This window comes from Hylaeus anthracinus, unplaced genomic scaffold (genome assembly GCF_026225885.1).
Source record: "Hylaeus anthracinus isolate JK02 unplaced genomic scaffold, UHH_iyHylAnth1.0_haploid 0, whole genome shotgun sequence".
Taxonomy (NCBI): domain Eukaryota; kingdom Metazoa; phylum Arthropoda; class Insecta; order Hymenoptera; family Colletidae; genus Hylaeus; species Hylaeus anthracinus.
In genome coordinates this window covers 14,403,630-14,420,917 of record NW_026533254.1, presented here as the reverse complement: position 1 = coordinate 14,420,917, position 17,288 = coordinate 14,403,630, and the positions used below count along the sequence as shown (strand labels likewise).

General features: G+C 40.4%; 1 protein-coding gene across 1 annotated transcript in view; it reads right to left on the bottom strand.

The window, feature by feature from the left end:
* The window catches only part of LOC128885464 (uncharacterized), a 106,799-nt gene extending 90,818 nt beyond the window's left edge, over positions 1–15,981 (bottom strand). Inside the window, exon 1 of the mRNA XM_054139532.1 lies at positions 15,601–15,981. The gene's annotated coding sequence lies outside the window, so the exon portion shown is untranslated. The remainder of the gene's footprint in view (positions 1–15,600) is intronic.
* Between the last annotated feature and the right edge of the window lie 1,307 nt (positions 15,982–17,288).

The following is a 17,288-nucleotide window of genomic DNA, read 5'->3' as shown; positions in this document are numbered from 1 at the left end:
TGAACGGGCCCCGTTCTGTTCGCCTTGTATGACACGAATTATGCTGTGTTCTCCCGTGATAAAAGCTGGCCCGTATATTCCGGCTAGCGTTCTGCAATATAATCATGCCAATTTGTAGAGGCCGGCCGAATGCATTGTACGTCGATTTCTACGATATTTCATATTATACGCGGACCATGTATTTTCCCTTGCAAACACAGACCCGTATCATTCGCGTGAATTTCGCATAACTGCTGTGAATGTACCGAAATTCGTCGCCCTTCCGACGAATCAATGTTGCAATAAATTTATGGGCAACCAGGTAACATATCGAAACATTCTTTTTGCAAAGGGTACGAGAGAAAACGTGTATCGTCCGTGAGTATTTTGTGTAACAATTAAGTCTCGTGTTTATTTATTCAGTTCGTTGAAATTGTGATGTATCGAAAGAGTGTATAAATTACGGAAATAATTGACATAGAGTTTCCATGATTATTGCATACGAATACGTGAAATTGCTCTGAGGACGTTTATAAATATTGAACGAAATTATCGATTTTTATAGTCGTATTCTATTTGGACACTTTTCATGCACAGCTTCTTTCGATGTCCTTTTGTCATACACAGAGATATTTATTCGTATGCGTTGTAATGCATATTTGTTTCAAACGATTGTTATCTAAAAAAAATGTTGTATTCCTTTTCGAGGAAAATTATTCCGATACGATAGAATACTAATTAATTACGATACAAATTTGTTATTCTAATACATTTGTTGTAAATAAACTCATTTTAGTAAATATCCTGATAAACTTGTATCAAGGCAAACGCTCTGTTTGTTACTCGCGAACGATATTCAATTTATACCCGAGCTCGCCGAAAGTTATTAAAATGGAAATGCGTCGCAACGAATCCTTATTCGAATGGTTATACGAGTAATGGGCAACTCTGGCGACGTCCGTCGAGTCCGGCCGATCGCTGCGCCCATTCACAGATGATTTGCCCCGGGCGTGGTGTGTTTTATGCGCGATGTATGTTCCCCAGGCGTATATTCGCCGTCGTCGACGCAACCGGGTTTACGGCGCTGGAAAATTCTCCAGAGTAATATTCCCGGCAGGATGTTTCGCCAGACTGCATCGCCCGTGGCGCAGAACTCCGTCGAATAGAGCCGCCGTGATTCATGGATGCGCTCGGTCAAAGGGCAAACGAACTGTTTACCGGGGGTGAAAATTTATGTAACCGTAACGCCCAAAACCCAACGCTCACCGTTCGCCCAACGCCAGAGAGAAACTTTGCACAGGAGGCCATCCAAGAGTGCATTTCTGCCGAGGCTGGCAAGTATTGGGTCTCCAGGACACACCTGGTAGACACAACACAGTCAGCTACCCATATCACTGATTATGAATAATGAGTTCACAGGGTGGAGTACTATATGTGTAAGTCATAAATTCGTTAACAGTGGATTTTGAGAAAAATGTCGAAGATCAAAGATGAATGGTTCAGAGAGTACTATATTTGTCGATGCATATTTTTTTACAAGTCCAATTCATGTGACATCAATAGTTGCATTATTTTTTTTAAGTGAAAATGTAAACAAGTGTTAGGGTGAAGTGGTGAAAATAATGATTGTGAAGAGATATAATGCAACTGGATTAAGTTAAGCCATAGTATCGTGTGCAATTAACAAAAAATGAGAATTCTGTCAAGCTGTCCTTCGAGTGCTTACAGCCCAGTTTCGACCGAATGACAAGCTAACAGAAGTTACCGTGTTTCTCTTTAAGAAAAATCAAATTTAACCAATCTGTCGTTCCAGATGCTATCGCCCAGTTTTAACCGAATGACAACTCGATAGACATTACCATATTTCTCTTTAAATTGTGCCCCTGTGGACAACGGTGTGCGTGCAAATCGGCGAAACATTCCATGGAACTGTAGTAATTCAATTTTCCTTTTGCATCGAATACCAGCTTGATAATTGTCCCGATAACAGTTAGCAATAAGCAACACGAAACGAGTCGAAACTAATTTCCAAACTACAACCGAACACGCGACGGTCACGGTGCTCTGCGTGCATCGAGTCCGATCAATTAGTCTCGGTTTCCTCCTGATAACCGTAATTCGATATACTCCCGGACCTCCTTAGATCCACTTAATTTTATTGATCTCTACTCACGATGAAATTTGTTTAACCGCCGCTGCCCTGATTGCTCCGGACACGCTCACGGATCTCGGCTCTCTGAAGAGACGGTTTCGATATTATATTAGGACGAGACATTGCACGAAGACGAATTTGTTTCGTAGCAATTCATATTTTCATTCTTAAGATAAAGTTGATAATTAATTGATATGATTGACATTGCAGTTTATTCTTTTTTAAATTGTGGGTTTGGGTACAGTTGGTACAAACGTGGAACTTCTGCTGGAAATGGTATAGTAATAAGTTACTACATTATTAGTATATAGAAGGCAGGAAAAATTATTAGTTTTTCAAGTGGTGTTATTCCTTTGCCGTGGAATATTCTTCCTAACGATTAATTAATTTAAATATACCAGATTTAAAAAAAAATGATCGCCTCTGAAAATCATAAATTATCGAGATGTCGTTACTTTCCGCATAGATTCATTTCTTTCATTTGTTTAAAATAGCACTCGAGCGACCATCAAAACAATCACCACTATTTTCTTTGTACGAAGCAGTATTCTTACTATGCGCTTTCAGCTATTATCTTTATCTCCATCTTTATTTCCTAAATTCAATCAACCTGGAAGTTTCCCACCACAGAACACAACGAAAGTATCGAATGTCGAGTACTCTAACGAACGCGTGCGTTTCGACTCGGCAATTTCCCTTCTAAAAACGTGGAGGGCCCAGGGAAATGGGAACAGCACGTTTGCACAGCCGCCAGAAAAGACTGGGAATCTCATTTTCTCCCCTAGAAACCCTCCTCGATGCGATGGCTCCCATCTTAGTCTGCTCCTGTTCCATCCCTCGCGCTCTCAAGGTTCCTTTGGCGAATGTGCGACATTACCGTCGTACTCCCTCTGTAAAACGTTTATTGACGTTCAATGGAAGAGCATCGCGTCCAATGTTGCGCTCCTGTCGCGGAATTCGCTAGCGATCTAACTCATAGATCGAGAAGAACATGGATTTTCGGGCCATCTACGGATTCGTTCGTTGAAAGGTCCATTCTTATTCAATTCCTTCACATGCGCGAGTAAAAGGAAACACGGCAGTGTCCTTCGCGTTGTCGTTCGGTCGAAACTGAGCTGAAGGAACAGGTAGGTAGAATTTTATATGTTTGAAGGGAGCACAACGCTGTTATGGCTTCAAATAAAGAGGAGAATAATTACGAAATAAAATAACGTGACATTTGAAATGATATTCCAGATACTGTTATTTTAAAAGTGACCACAGATATGGAAATTATTGTGAAATAAAATAGCGTGGTATTTGAAATAATATTCCAGATACTGTTATTTTAAAAGCGACCACAGGTATGGAAACAATTGTGAAATAAAAGAACGTGTTATTTGAAATAATATTCGAGATAACGTCATTTTACGAGTGATTAGAACAATGAAAATAATTATAAAATATTTCAAGTAATGTTATTTTACAAAGGCTCTGCTAAAGATCTGCGTCACAGTGAATAATTGCAGTAAAATTCCAGCACAACGACAGTAACAGTTTTACTAAGGTGAAGACCTGACTTTGGAGCAAAGGTACTTGACGGACGAAAGATCGGTGGTTCCCGAAACCGCGGATGGCCGCAGATTCGCGGTGAAATTTTGAGTCACCGTCTGCGGTTCGAATTCCGCCCACAAAAGAGCCCGATATCGAACCGAAGCTATTGTAACGAGCGATTGGAACGGGCTAACGAACCTTGGCGAATTCGCAACAGAGAGATACAGACGGTGCCGCTAAGCACGTGCGATGCATCGTTTTCAGAACAGGAAGCTCAAGTCTCTGATCGAATCGCGCAGTTCCTCGGGAACGTACATCTAGCACAAAGCTGTCTTTCATTTCATTACGCGCGAACGGCTCCTAGAAACTACTGCAAAGCTCGTGCGCGTTCGATGAAATTCCCGATGAATTGCGTTGAATGCTTCCACGAGTAGGTTTTGCAAATTGAAACGACTGAATGAGAATTATTTCGAAGAAGGGACCCTCCTCGTATTTGATTGTACTAGTGTTACCGCCGGGTGTAGTCGTGGAAAAGTATTCAAAACAGTCGTGAATATACTCAAAAATTTTATACAAATTTATATTTTATCTTCGAAACAGTGTTAATATTTTATCCTTTAACTAAATATAATTTCTTTTAATTTTAAAGTTTGTCTTAATTTATATTTTTCAAATAAAATTCTGCTAAATGTTAAGTATTATCCTTTAAATAAAACGGTAACGTCTTTTTAATTGTATAAATTTATAATAAAATGTTAAAATAAACTTGAAACGACGTTTCTACCGCTCCGGGCTTCTTATCGGTCGTATAAAAAAGAGCTCGTATTGAATAAATAGCTCGGTTGCGGCAATCGTCCTCTGACAGCGAAAACGAAGGAACCCTCGAAAAACCTGTTATCGTGATAAGCGTGAAACTTTCTTCAGGGATTGTTCCATTGCTATCGCCCAGCTGGCAATCGTACTAGAATTCTGAAAGCTGGTAGAGCTCCCATTCAGGAAACTGATGGACTCCCATTCGAGCGTAACTTCTTTAAAAAAGGACCCACACCTTCTCTTTCGGGGTGATTAAGTGTCTTCTAAGAACCTTCGCGAAGGTAAAAGGACGTGTCGTTTGAGGGTTTTACACGATTCCATTTGCGGGATCAGGTCGAAGCACGCGTGGAATCCATGCCATATGATAAAATACGATAGAAGAAAAATTGAGCTTATTGTGGAGTTGGTGTATTTCCTATTTCCTTCTAAATCTTCCGAAATTCTTCTGTACTCCTTTCTAATTTTCCTAATATACACATGTTACATTCTTCTTCATAATCAAGAAAAACGTGGCCCATGATACAAACTTCCTGTTTGCTTCTAGATTCTCCTGAATTTTTCTAGACTCTTTTTCGATAAATAAAAACTATTCATGATCACGAATTTAATTCACACCCCTTTTCTATTCTTTCTACCCATAAACTGGTCTATCTCTATCCACAGAGATTTTTAAATTCGCAGGGTCCTCGTTTGGACGGAGTAATCGCGTTTATGGTTTCCGGTGGAAGTAACGCTTCCTGTAGAACACTGTCCACGATATAGCGCAGAATCCGTTAAAAACGTTTAATGCTCAGTTAAACTCCGACTCTAAAATGTGGCGTTTACTTTACGACCATTGCTTGGCTTTCCGTAGTCCTTGCCAAGACGTTGCATCCCATTGCACCCTATGCACTTTGTGGCCTGTGTGCACGTCCGACAAACTCGGATTCCGTTGGTATGTCTGACACGCGGTACACGTGTTACACAATGTGTCTGACACACTCTATTCTACTGCGTTTCGCTTTGAACGCGAAACCTGATTGTTCGCCGTGTAGGCATTCCGCGTTTCAAGTTTAACGCGACAGGCACACCATCATAATTTTTTGCTTCGTTGAAAGGGAGTTTCTTCGTTGTTAGGCCAAAAAATAAGCCGTATTTGCGATTTTTGTTCCCCTAAAATATTGAACACAACAAATTGTAATTTATCACGACGTTTTTTCATTGGTATGAATTTCTACGTATGAATTTTTGTAATTGGAAAACATATGGAGACTTTCCAATTTGTAAGCTGTTGTTATGGGCATCTAAAAAGAAATGGTAGATGCTCGGTGAAGTCATCAGTCTTCCATTTGTCTTCGCCCACCATTTCTTCGTAATGATTGATATATTTCAGTCAAATTGGTCTGCAATATGTATTCGTGACGACACTGTACCTATATCAAAATCCAAAGACCAAGGCTACGAGTGTCTGGATGACTGAATACCAAGCAGGGTAGAACCCTTCATTCTTGTTACATAATTTATCAAACTCCTTCGTTCAGTTTCATTTATCTTCGTCTGCTATTCCAGTCGAACTCTCAGTTAAGATTTAATAATTCAGCTACTACTAGGCATGAACCTATTCGTGCCCATCGCACGTCTAAATTTCTTGACTCGGTCTCTTAGCTTCCTGCATACTAGATAATATTTATTACCTGGCTCCATTCAATAATAATTTTCTCATATAACTGTATATTGACTGCATTTTACGTTTCCTTTTATACCAAGCAACTTTTGCAAACATCTTTTTGATAAATTCATCCCCTCGTTAGACATTTAATAAATTCGCTGATTACAAATCTGAACTAAAAATTTAAAAATTAAAAACGGCGGATTCTGACTAAGAGATTCATTAACAATAAACTTTTCTCGATCATTACACGTTTGAGTTGTGCATGGTAAATCACTTTTGTTGTAAATATATGACTGCAATTCGTACGTTTGAATATTAATATTGGTAATTTTTAAAAGAAACGTAATTTCAGGATTGAAGTAGACGACCAGAAAGTAAATATCAGGAAATAATCTGTCGTATTTTCAGTAGAATACTGACAAGAGGAATACACGAGCCTGAAAATTCAGGGGTAAAATTGTGTGCAAGTAGAGTAGGTCAACCGTGACACAAAACCATTCTTCCTTGGTGCTGTACTACGGTTTGAGGAGGTGAAATCACCACTTGAAAAGAATGCAGATTTTTCGTTCTCGTAGAATGTCAATACAGTGAGAAATATGGAAGAAAAGCTTACGCAAAGATTGCGCTTTCGTGTTATGTAGCGCAAATAATCATAAAAAAGCTTATACATTCAAGTTGAGTCGTTATCAAATTCATTTGTTCAGTAAAGCGATTTAAAGAATTAAGAAACAAATGAAATGGAATAATGCTCGCCGAGATAAGCTAGTTATTGTATAATTTTCAAAAGAAATTAACCGTACATTGGTCAAAATAAACGGTTCGTTGGTTTCATTATTACAAAAAGCCGTTTACTTCGCAATACGAAATCCTTTTAAATCGGTCCTTTAGCGCACCGGTAATTAGTCAAATGGACTCGGCAAAGCGAAGTTTAAATGGTTATTTATTAATTCATTTAATAACAAGACACTGGGAGGAAAGCGGTGCCGTCACATGCCGTTCCATTTCCAATTCAGTGATATTTTCCGAAAACTTTCGATCCCCGAGGAGCTTAAAATCTTCCCAACCTCGGCGAAAGTTTTCATTAATTACTCGAGCCGGTTAATTACGGAATTCCTTTCCGGTGTACATCGGCGTCGGGCGTCTCCGACGCGTCGTTTACGACGATCCGTGCTGCAGAGATTTCCCCGGGCTAAATTTTTCCCGTGCACCGACACCATTAAACACCGTGAAAGTAAATCAACCGGGGACAGTAAATCTCCACGGTTTATCGTGTCCGCTTTATGCGACGGCATTAAAATGGCGCTGGATCTTTCCCTCCCGTCGGTGAAATACACGCGAACGTGGCCGCGTGTTGCAGACCAGGCGACTGCAGACGCATCAAATATTGCTGATTTTCGAAGAATAGTATTTTATTGAAAATACTGTAATATTTTGGATTAAAAGAGGAGCCACCTTGGACGCGTGAAAATCATCGCTATGTTCAACAATTTTTGTTTCGAAAACAATTGACTCAATAGAAGATCCGTTTTTTTAGAAGTTATCGTGCATGTATTGATTAATAAAAAAATAATTTTTAAAATAGCGTTGCTCTGTCGAAGAACTTTGTATTGATTGTTCCATTGGAATACAAATTAATTCATATATCTTCCATTCTACCACACATAGAAATGATGATCCAAACTTGTCTGATATTTCGGCAGAATATTCCAATCCTTAACCAAATATTCTAAGTTTCATCGTCATACCGTGGGTAGACGGGGACTCGAATTATCGTGGTTCAGACATGCGAGGCGAGACGGAACTTTGAATATTTTAGCTATGTGCTAGAATAGATACTTTTGGAACTTCCAAAGCGTGATACGTTCGCCCCGGCATACTTATTAGACTGTTTTAAGTTCTATCTATTCTTTCTTATACGCATTTGCTACTATTCCGGTATAAAAAAACGCGTTCCAGCCACGGTTGAAAATCTGCTGGTGGGACCCGAAAAAAGAAAAGGGACGAGAGAACGTTAAACACGAGACGACCACTCGAAAATGATCGTACAGCGAGAGAGTGGTTAGAAGGGGTCAAGGGGTGCTCCGCTCCGCTTGTTCCAGTTAAGTCAAACTGCTGACTGCACCGCGCGACGATCTGACGGATCTCCCATCGTTCATCGCGGACATCCCTCGACTTGAATCCATCGTCGCGAGAAAAATCCGTCTTCGGGTACCCTCGATCCGCGGAGGAAGGAGGTGCGTCGTTTGCGAACAGTAAACGTTCCGTTGCACTCGGGGGTCGACCGAGTGATAATAGAGAGGAAGTGCAGGTCAAGGAGTACTCGTCTAAAGTGCCGAGTACGACTTGCCGCACCCGAAACCACCCCTCTGATCCTATTTCCTCGACCAACCGACCGCCGACTCCAAGTTTCGCCAAGCGTCCCGATAATTCCTTGACCAGAGTCTGTTTGCGCCACGCCTCGCCAGCGCGCACAGAAATTAGGGGAACAATCTCCCAGCCCGTGGACGATCGTTAGTGTTCCGGTGTTGTCGACGATAGTTTCGAGCTGCGCTATGATTTTGGGAAAGTTTGCCGCCAGACGCGGAGCGAGAAGGTTCCTCGGATCTCCGTTAAGGAATGGAACCACATTACGAGGCCAAATAGTAAGAGTCCCTCGAGTCTTTTAACGGTGGAAAATTTTAACTTCAACTCACGACAAGTAAATGAACAAATTTATGGTTACAAGCGTGTTTTTAATGTCGAGCTTCTAATTTGATAATGCCTTGAATTCAACTTCAAATAATACAAATACAGAGAAAATGTAAAAAAAAAAAAACAAATTCTGGTCACAAAGGGTTAAATTCCTAAAGTGGCACACACCTCAGGATGTTTAGAGCTTTAATACTATCTGCAAACGGCCACTGCCATACATATTCCCAACGTCGATCGTTTCCTAACGGATTCAGATCAGGTAACAGATCTCACTCGAACAGGAATCGCAATAAATGTTCGCATGTTAATGGCGCAAGGGGATGGCGCACGCGTGGCGATTACCTTTGAATATTTCACCCATTCATTTGCCAGGCGAATGGGTGACCCGAATAGGGAACGAAACTCGAGATGAATCGACCTGGTCGCGATTTTCGGGACGCGATTTCCAACAGCGAATAAATCCACCGGCGGTTTTAAACAAGCGACAAAATTTTCCAACTGTAAGAGCCCCTAGGGGGGCAAAGGGGGGAGGGAATTTATGCTAGAATTTACGCTGGAATATTTATTCGTTGGTCCGAACGAGGCTCTCGTTTTACGGTCCTTCGAGCACAACACCGCGATAGAACAAAACGACACAACACCAACGCCAATAATAATAATAATGGCTTTGCGCGTTTAGGTGTCGACTCGCGTTGTGGCGACACGCGAAACTATTCCCTTGGAATTTTGCCGGCTGCCTCTGGTGGAGAATAACGACCTCTTGTCTCTCGTATTCCTTTCTCATCCATTCCCCTCCCTTTCTCCCTTGGTCCACTTCTGGCTGGTTATATTACTTTTAAAATTCGATTAAAATGATGAACGTTCACTAGTTACGTTAATAGATCGTATTAGTTCCTTGTCGTGCTAAAATTTTATGTTCAGAATTCAATAAAAGTAATCAGTGTAAATTATTTATAATAATAAGTTCCATTAGTTTCTTCTCGTACTAAAATTATATTTTTCAAATTGTATGAAAGGTATTAGTGAAATAATTTCTTTTTTCGATGGATAAAATAAAACGTACGCGCCGCGGAGGGATACTTAATTGCACAAAAGCATTGAACGCTCGCGCTTTTGCGGACACGTCGATAAGTCGGTAAACAATCTCGTTGATTGATCGGTCTCCGTGCGACGCGTCCGTTTTTATTTATAACACCAACCCGATGGAAAGTTGGAAACTAGTCGCCAACAGCTCGTGCCAATATCCCCGGGACTAATGACTCTTGGAAACGTGAAGTTTTGTAGAACCTATGAACGAAAACGTTTTGCCTTCGTTCAGCAACAAATTCAATTTGCAACATGTTTGGCAATTTAATTAAATAACGTAATAATTTTTTCAGATTAAATCCTACGCAAAACCTACCATGGTATTATTGTGTACTTTTTTAATGGATCAAACGGTTACTAATTATTAAACTGCGAATTCTATGCAATTATGACACAAGAAAATATGATGAATATATTTTAAACGTAACCAGAAAGTATAAAATATTAATATTTTAAAATTTAATGTCCCTAATCAGTATACATGATGTCCTTAATTCGACATTAAGAACTTGCTAACTTCAACGTAAAACAGTGGTAGGGCCAGCGACCCCCTTCAACATATTGAACAACTTAATAAGCTCTAGTAAAGCTGAGACTAGCCGTTAATCACTTAACGCCCAGTTTCGGCTCTGACACCTGCAAAATTTCGTAGCGATGTGTTTCGCACGCCCAGGGCTAATTATGTGTGAAAATGTAGTATACAAACGCGTGAGGTATGAGCCTGCATGAATATTCAACAGCTATTACTACTCGTATGCGTATTAGGTTACTTGTTGTGGCATTTATTTTACTCTAGATTGTTTTTGCAACTTTATTTATGGAACCTGCATTTATAAAAAGAGTTTACTTTATGGGATATTAATTCGCAATCAACGAATTCTTGTTCTCCATAACATTTCTTTTTCGATTCCCAAAATATTCTGCCACAGGTCTCGGTTACCGAAAGCAAGGAAATTTGATACATTGTGCACGAATTCTAGAGATATTCTACACCAAAGTTACCACTTTTTTCCTATGAAACGTCGAAACGAATCGATGGATGCCTCCCAAAAAAGAAAACACCTGGCTAGCTAAAATAAAACACCCGAACGAATTTCCCAACGCGAAACGCGGTAGAAATGCCGAAGCAATTAAAAATAAGGGAAAAAGGAAAAAAAAAATGTCGACAGCGTCGTTACGCGATGAGCGTAGGTGAATTCTCCGTTGCAGCGTTTCACGGTGCCGTTTCGCTGTGAAACGTCGTGGACCATTCTCTGGGAGGAGAATCAACTTAAAACGTACGGAACGATAATATGTACATCAAAGAAACGCCGTGGAATGGCGAGGGCGCGTATTTAGGTCTAATTCGGCGCTGGCTCAGCTTCGAATTCGACGCTGCACAGAATTTAGAGAAATTATTCGCTCGTTAAGGAACCTCTTCAACATTGGAGCCCGAAAAACGAGCTTCCTCGGAGATTTCTTTTCAAAATTTTCCAAGGATTCACGTGAGACTTCTTCCGTGTACATTTACCGAAATCCATGCTAGTAAATTCAACACTTTCTGAAGTAATCGAGCACTTGTCTAGTATCGTTTGGAAAATTATTGAAATAATTCCTTTTTTAAAGGAGGGAGTCACCATGGACGAATGAAAGTCATAGCTATATTTAACGATCTTTTGACTGTTTATTTCGACTCCTAACGGTGTAAATAATTACATCTGATGGCATTCAAGAGAATTCCACCAACATAAATCGTTATTCCACATCGAAAATGTTGTTCTTCATTCAACCATTCTGATAAAGCCACGATTACAGAGAAACAAAGTGGTAATTAGATTAACGAAAGACAAATAGTCTCGAGCAAGAAATGATCGAAATCGCCGGAGTAGAATATAAACGGCGCGATGACAAACATCTACAGTGACTGATTTCTCGCTCGAGATCGTTTATAACACGCTGGAAACACAGACACGAAACGAGCACACACTGTTCATCCTTTTTCCTCGTTCTGGGGTCATTTATTAAACGAACGCCAATATCGATGCGTTTGATTTATCGCCAGCCTTTCCCCCGGACCTTTATATTTCCACGCCGCAGTTTCGCGCCGAGTTTTCCGTTATACGAGGTCCAGTCTTTGGGATTTGGCACGTCCGTGGATTTCATCCGGAAAAGCCCGCCGCGGGAAGAAAAGGGTGGACCTAACTCGGACGAAATCTGAATAATCTGCCGACAGCGTCTCGCTTAACGCTCGCTATTCTCCAGGAAAAAGTCTTGGTACATTTCTCACGGAACTCGACGCGTCGTTTCCTCCATTCTGACGAAGGTATTTACACTTGGGAACGGTGTCCTAGCCGTTTTTGTTGTGCGACAAAATGCAAACAAGGCCACTCGTTACCGTAAAGATGCGCCGAGACGCGCGTAAAGCTGGGAAAACGGCGTTCAGGTGCGTCCAGGTTGATAAGGATCAGCTTTTCGTTAGGTTTTGAAAGAAGTTGATGTTACGATCAGTCTGATAAATTTGATTATTCACGCGAGGACGTTTTAGGTTTAATCGAAAATCGAAAACTAAAGCTCTGTGACTTTCGTCGAGATTCGAACACAGGTTTGATAAGATAGAATCACGTAGGAAATACGAAAAAGTATCTCGAAAATGACAAATGGACTTTAATTGCATATTTAGATCTCAACAGAAGTGAACAAAACTGTACTAAATTAATGAAAACTAAATCAAACTGAATAAAACTTAATGACACTGAACGCAATTGTACTAAACTGATTAAAACTTAACAACGGTGAACAGAATTGCACGGAATTGCACTCTACGATATAAATTATATCGAAGTAAATATTTGAAACAGAGCTGACTAACTATTAGTTGGGTAACTAATAGTATTTATCTGGATAACGCATGGATCACGGTAAAACGAGAACTATGCGCGCACGTATTCGAGAAACGTAATTTCGCGTCTCCGTTTACAGGAAAAAAAAGAGTGGTACAGGCTTCGGTGACCGACATGAAAGCTAAATAGGTATCGTGCTTGTGTTCAATTTCGAGTCCATGGTATTTTCCATCTAATTTAACCGGACCAGAAGCGGGTTCCATTAAACGATGCATCGACAAACGTCCGCTCGTTTCAAATAATCGTCCGTCCGCCTGATTTTCGTGTGCCTGTTTCCGGTGTGCCAGCGGATCTCCGTGCACTCGCAATTACCGAATGGGCCAATGGGAGACGAGGGAATTCGCATAGTCCTAATGCAGAGCGTTGCGCGTGCCACCGTATGATGACGACAATTCTTGTCTAAATAAAAGTTTCGAGTAACGAGTAGAAATGTTATAATTCCGATGTTGTACGGTAAAACAAATATTTCTTTGTTATTTAACACTCTACGAGCCGAGTTAGATTTATAATTAGAAAATAATTAATGATTATTTCTATGATGATTCATCGAGATTATATAAAATTTTTTACTCGTTCAATATATTATAGCGATTAATATCCATAGATATATTACTATTAAAGGTAACATCGTTTTGACGATAAATATGATGTGATATGATATAAAATGTCTACAAAGTATAACGATTTCGAAATTAAATTCAACTAATGTAAAAATATTATTCATTCAAATAAACTGAAATTATAATCCCTTCGTAATGTAGTTCTTGCACGCTCTCGAAATTAATTGGACTATAACTTTTTTTATACACATTTCGGATAGTAATATTCCCGTATTTTACTTTTTACGTATTTTTAAGAGTAATTCCATTTCAACTGAGTTTTCAAATATTCCTGAAACTATAACAAGCGCACGTGTAAAAAGGCTATTAGAGATGTTTCCACTATTTAAAAAAAAAAACAAGAAGGTTCGAAAGCTCTCTTTGGAAGACCCTTCATTAGCCGAGGTATTAACGTCGGCAACGTCACGTTAAATATCCGAGCGATGCAATAAATGTTCCAGCGTTGTAACTGCAATGTAGCGGAGAGAGCCACGGTGAAAGTTCACGGAGAGATCGCGGGGGAGGAGGAAAAAAAGGAAGGCCACTGAATAGCAAAGCAGCTCTCGTGTGCTGCGAGAAAACTCGTTTGAAACTCGTAAAATGATTTCGAGTCTAAGTTTGATACAATTTGCATGTGCCATACATTTCAAGCGTCACGACTTCCTCCGCCATATTTATTCCTTTGCGGGCCCATCGAGCCACCCTTGAGTCCTGACTTCCGCTTTCTGGTACCAGTTGTCCCGTTGTTCTCCACGGTGACCGATTTCCCAACGATTAAGCGCATTACGCGTAATGACGGATCGAGGGTTCAAAGGCTGCTCTTGTCCGTACCAAACCGTTGGCTGGAACTTGAGAACACCGTACTCTCAACGGGAGCACAATCCACAAAGAGATTCTCGCGGAATTGTTCCTGTCGTTCAAAAATCAATGTCTCGATCCATCCTCTCGGTGGATCCCTGACAAACCTGATCGAGGATTAACCTATTCTTTGGTGACTAGGGAATATCTCGTAGTAAGGATACGTACATACAACCCCGCCCATAATTATTAGGTTGATGCATTATCCGGCGTTTTTTTAAGATGATATTAGGGTGAATCAAAAGTTCGTGCGTTGAACTGAATATATGTATTATTTTCTTTGCTGCTTCAGTAGCTTTAAACTCTTGCTTCCAATAGCGACGTAAAAGTACTCCAATCTCAAAATTTTCCACGATTTTACTAAGACGAACAAAAATTAAACGATCAATAAATTAATGTAGCTAATTATTAAATATGAAAGAGCTTTTGCATAAATGCAAATATATATGAAATATCAATAATGATGTCCACATTGTATTTAGGCGACAAAACGTACTTTCATTTAGGTTTGAATTCTTTTCTTGCATCTCCGAAAATATGAATTTGCGAAAACATCCACCGTCTACTAATGAGAGAGTCACGTCAAATCTAATCATCTCGGACAAAACTTTGTATGCACAAAATTTCTAGCCTGTTTGCTCGATAAAGTCTGTTTGAACGTGCCTCTGCGACAAGAAAATTTTCCGTTGCTCCAAGATGTTTCTCCACTGCTCTAGAGTGCAAGTGCTTTTTCATACTTGGCTAGGACATACTGATCCCATCAGCAGAGTATGCTAGCTTCCAGCAAAACTTCTTTGAGGTACCCCATGCCTCTTTCGGATCTATTATTCGTAAAAGTATGATCACAGATTGTAGCCACTGTACCAACTTCTAACATTATTGTAACACTTCTATGTATATAAGTGTATATATATATATTATAATATTTGCTCAATAAAATATTTATGTTAAATTTTTCTAAGTACATCAGCAAAAATTTTATTTCGCACAAACGTCCGCAGTCCACTAATGACGTTTCAAAGTTCACCACCTGGAAAAGAAATGATTAGGGGGCCAAAAAGAAATGTCATTTCTTTTACATTAAATTCAAACAAAAACGTTCTTAATAAGTTTCTATTTTTTATCAATTACGTAATGATCCTCGTTATTAACAGCCTTTTCCCATCTAGTGTGCAAATTTTCAATATCAGATCGATAAAAATCAATGAACTGATGAATGGTAAGTAAGTATCGAGATTCGCTGAGACGACATTACTTTCAAGTCCACCTAATATTTCGACACCGATCCACCGGTACCTCTCGTTTGCACAAACGATTGCGTGGCCATCGCGACGCAAAAATCTACATAGGTGTCCTTACCAAGTAACGCGCGTGGGGAGCTCCTGATCGCGCACCATTGTCCTTGCCAGTCCTTGCTGGATCACCTATAGCACAGATAACATACTCCCAGTGAGCGAACGTCGCGCGGTTAAGTCGAACGAGCCGATTTTCCGATTTTCCACTTGATCCTCCGCAATTTCGGTCTCTGCGCCGCGCCGCGAAGAGAATCTCTCGTGGAGATCGTCTCCAATCGCGGGATACCCGTTCCACCGGCGATTAAACTGGACTGACGTATGTATTTCAAGATTTCAAGGTGCACGACACGACGAAAGAAACACTGATAAAACGACACACCTCTGCGCCAGCGACGTGAACCAGAGTTGATGCGGACCGCGGAAGGGAGGCTGCGAAACTGAGATGAAACCACGGCGCAACCCCTGTGCGCGCGCGCACCAAAACCACCCCCGGAATACACGGAAGCAGCCCGGCCAACCGAACGCTACCCCTTGTCCCTCCCTGCTTACTTCTCCCCAGGACTACCACGACGACGACGATGCTCCCGCTTCCATTTTTCCTCTCCCTGCACCTTTGTTGTCTCGCTTCATCTTCCGTAGTTCTTCCTGCTGTCCAACCGCGGAACATCCTGTGCGCGACTCAAAGTCTCGGTACTTTCACGGATGCGGCGTTTTCGACTGTTTGTCAGTGGACCCTTTCGTGTCGGTAACCCGTGTGTGGGCGGTCGTTCTCTTCTTTTTAACTGACGCTTTTTTAATTGATCGAAAGCCGAATGGACTGGCAAGTGTTTCCACGTGCTTGACACCTCGAGACGAGGCTTTCGCACATTAACGCATGGGGGGTGAACGTATGCTGAAAAGGGGTAAGTGGAACGAGGGGTGCGAGAGTGCGAGTATCGTGCAAATTAATGCGAACGTAGTGTGTTTCAAATGATCGATCGATAGATTGACTGACAAGTGCTTCCTACTGTTTGAGACCATGAAATGCGTTTGACACTTTATCACGCGAAGGTGAATCTTCGTCGAAGGGAAATGAGTGTGCGAGAGCGTGTGACTTACGGTATCGAGTGTATCAACCCTCCGTACTTATGTTGTTTGATTTTATAAGTGAGACTGTGTATACGAGACAGAGCAATGAATACGTATCAGTGAAGTATCAGAACGAGTCAAATGTCATAAGAGCCGCAATGAAAAGTCTATCATCCTATAGTGGAAGTGCATCAAGTGACGATAGTCAATCAGAAATATAACACTTCGAATCCGATGAGGACTAATAATAGCAATGAACGTTAAATATGAAATATATTATATATAGTAATATTATTTCGAATAAGATACAATAAGAACTTATTATCTATCTTAAAGTCTAAAATTGTAAAATATTATAAATGGTTGGTTAATACCGCAAGCAAATTATCGTTCCAGTTGCGGGGTGATCTAACAGAGGTGGATCTAAAACTGGAAATAGAATTTTGAATAGACTTTTCCTTGTACTAAATGCGCTATTTATAATTTGTGCTTGTATTTGTATAAATATAATTCTATATTTAAATATGTATATATTTATACTTTCCTTTTCCTCTTCTCTAGTAATCACGCCTTTTAAAAAATTTAATCTGAATTCGGCGCCTGGTATCAGGAGAACATGGTGTGCAGAGAGGTATCAGAGAATTGAGATACTTCATCTGTCGGTATGTTCTCCTGGTACTTAGT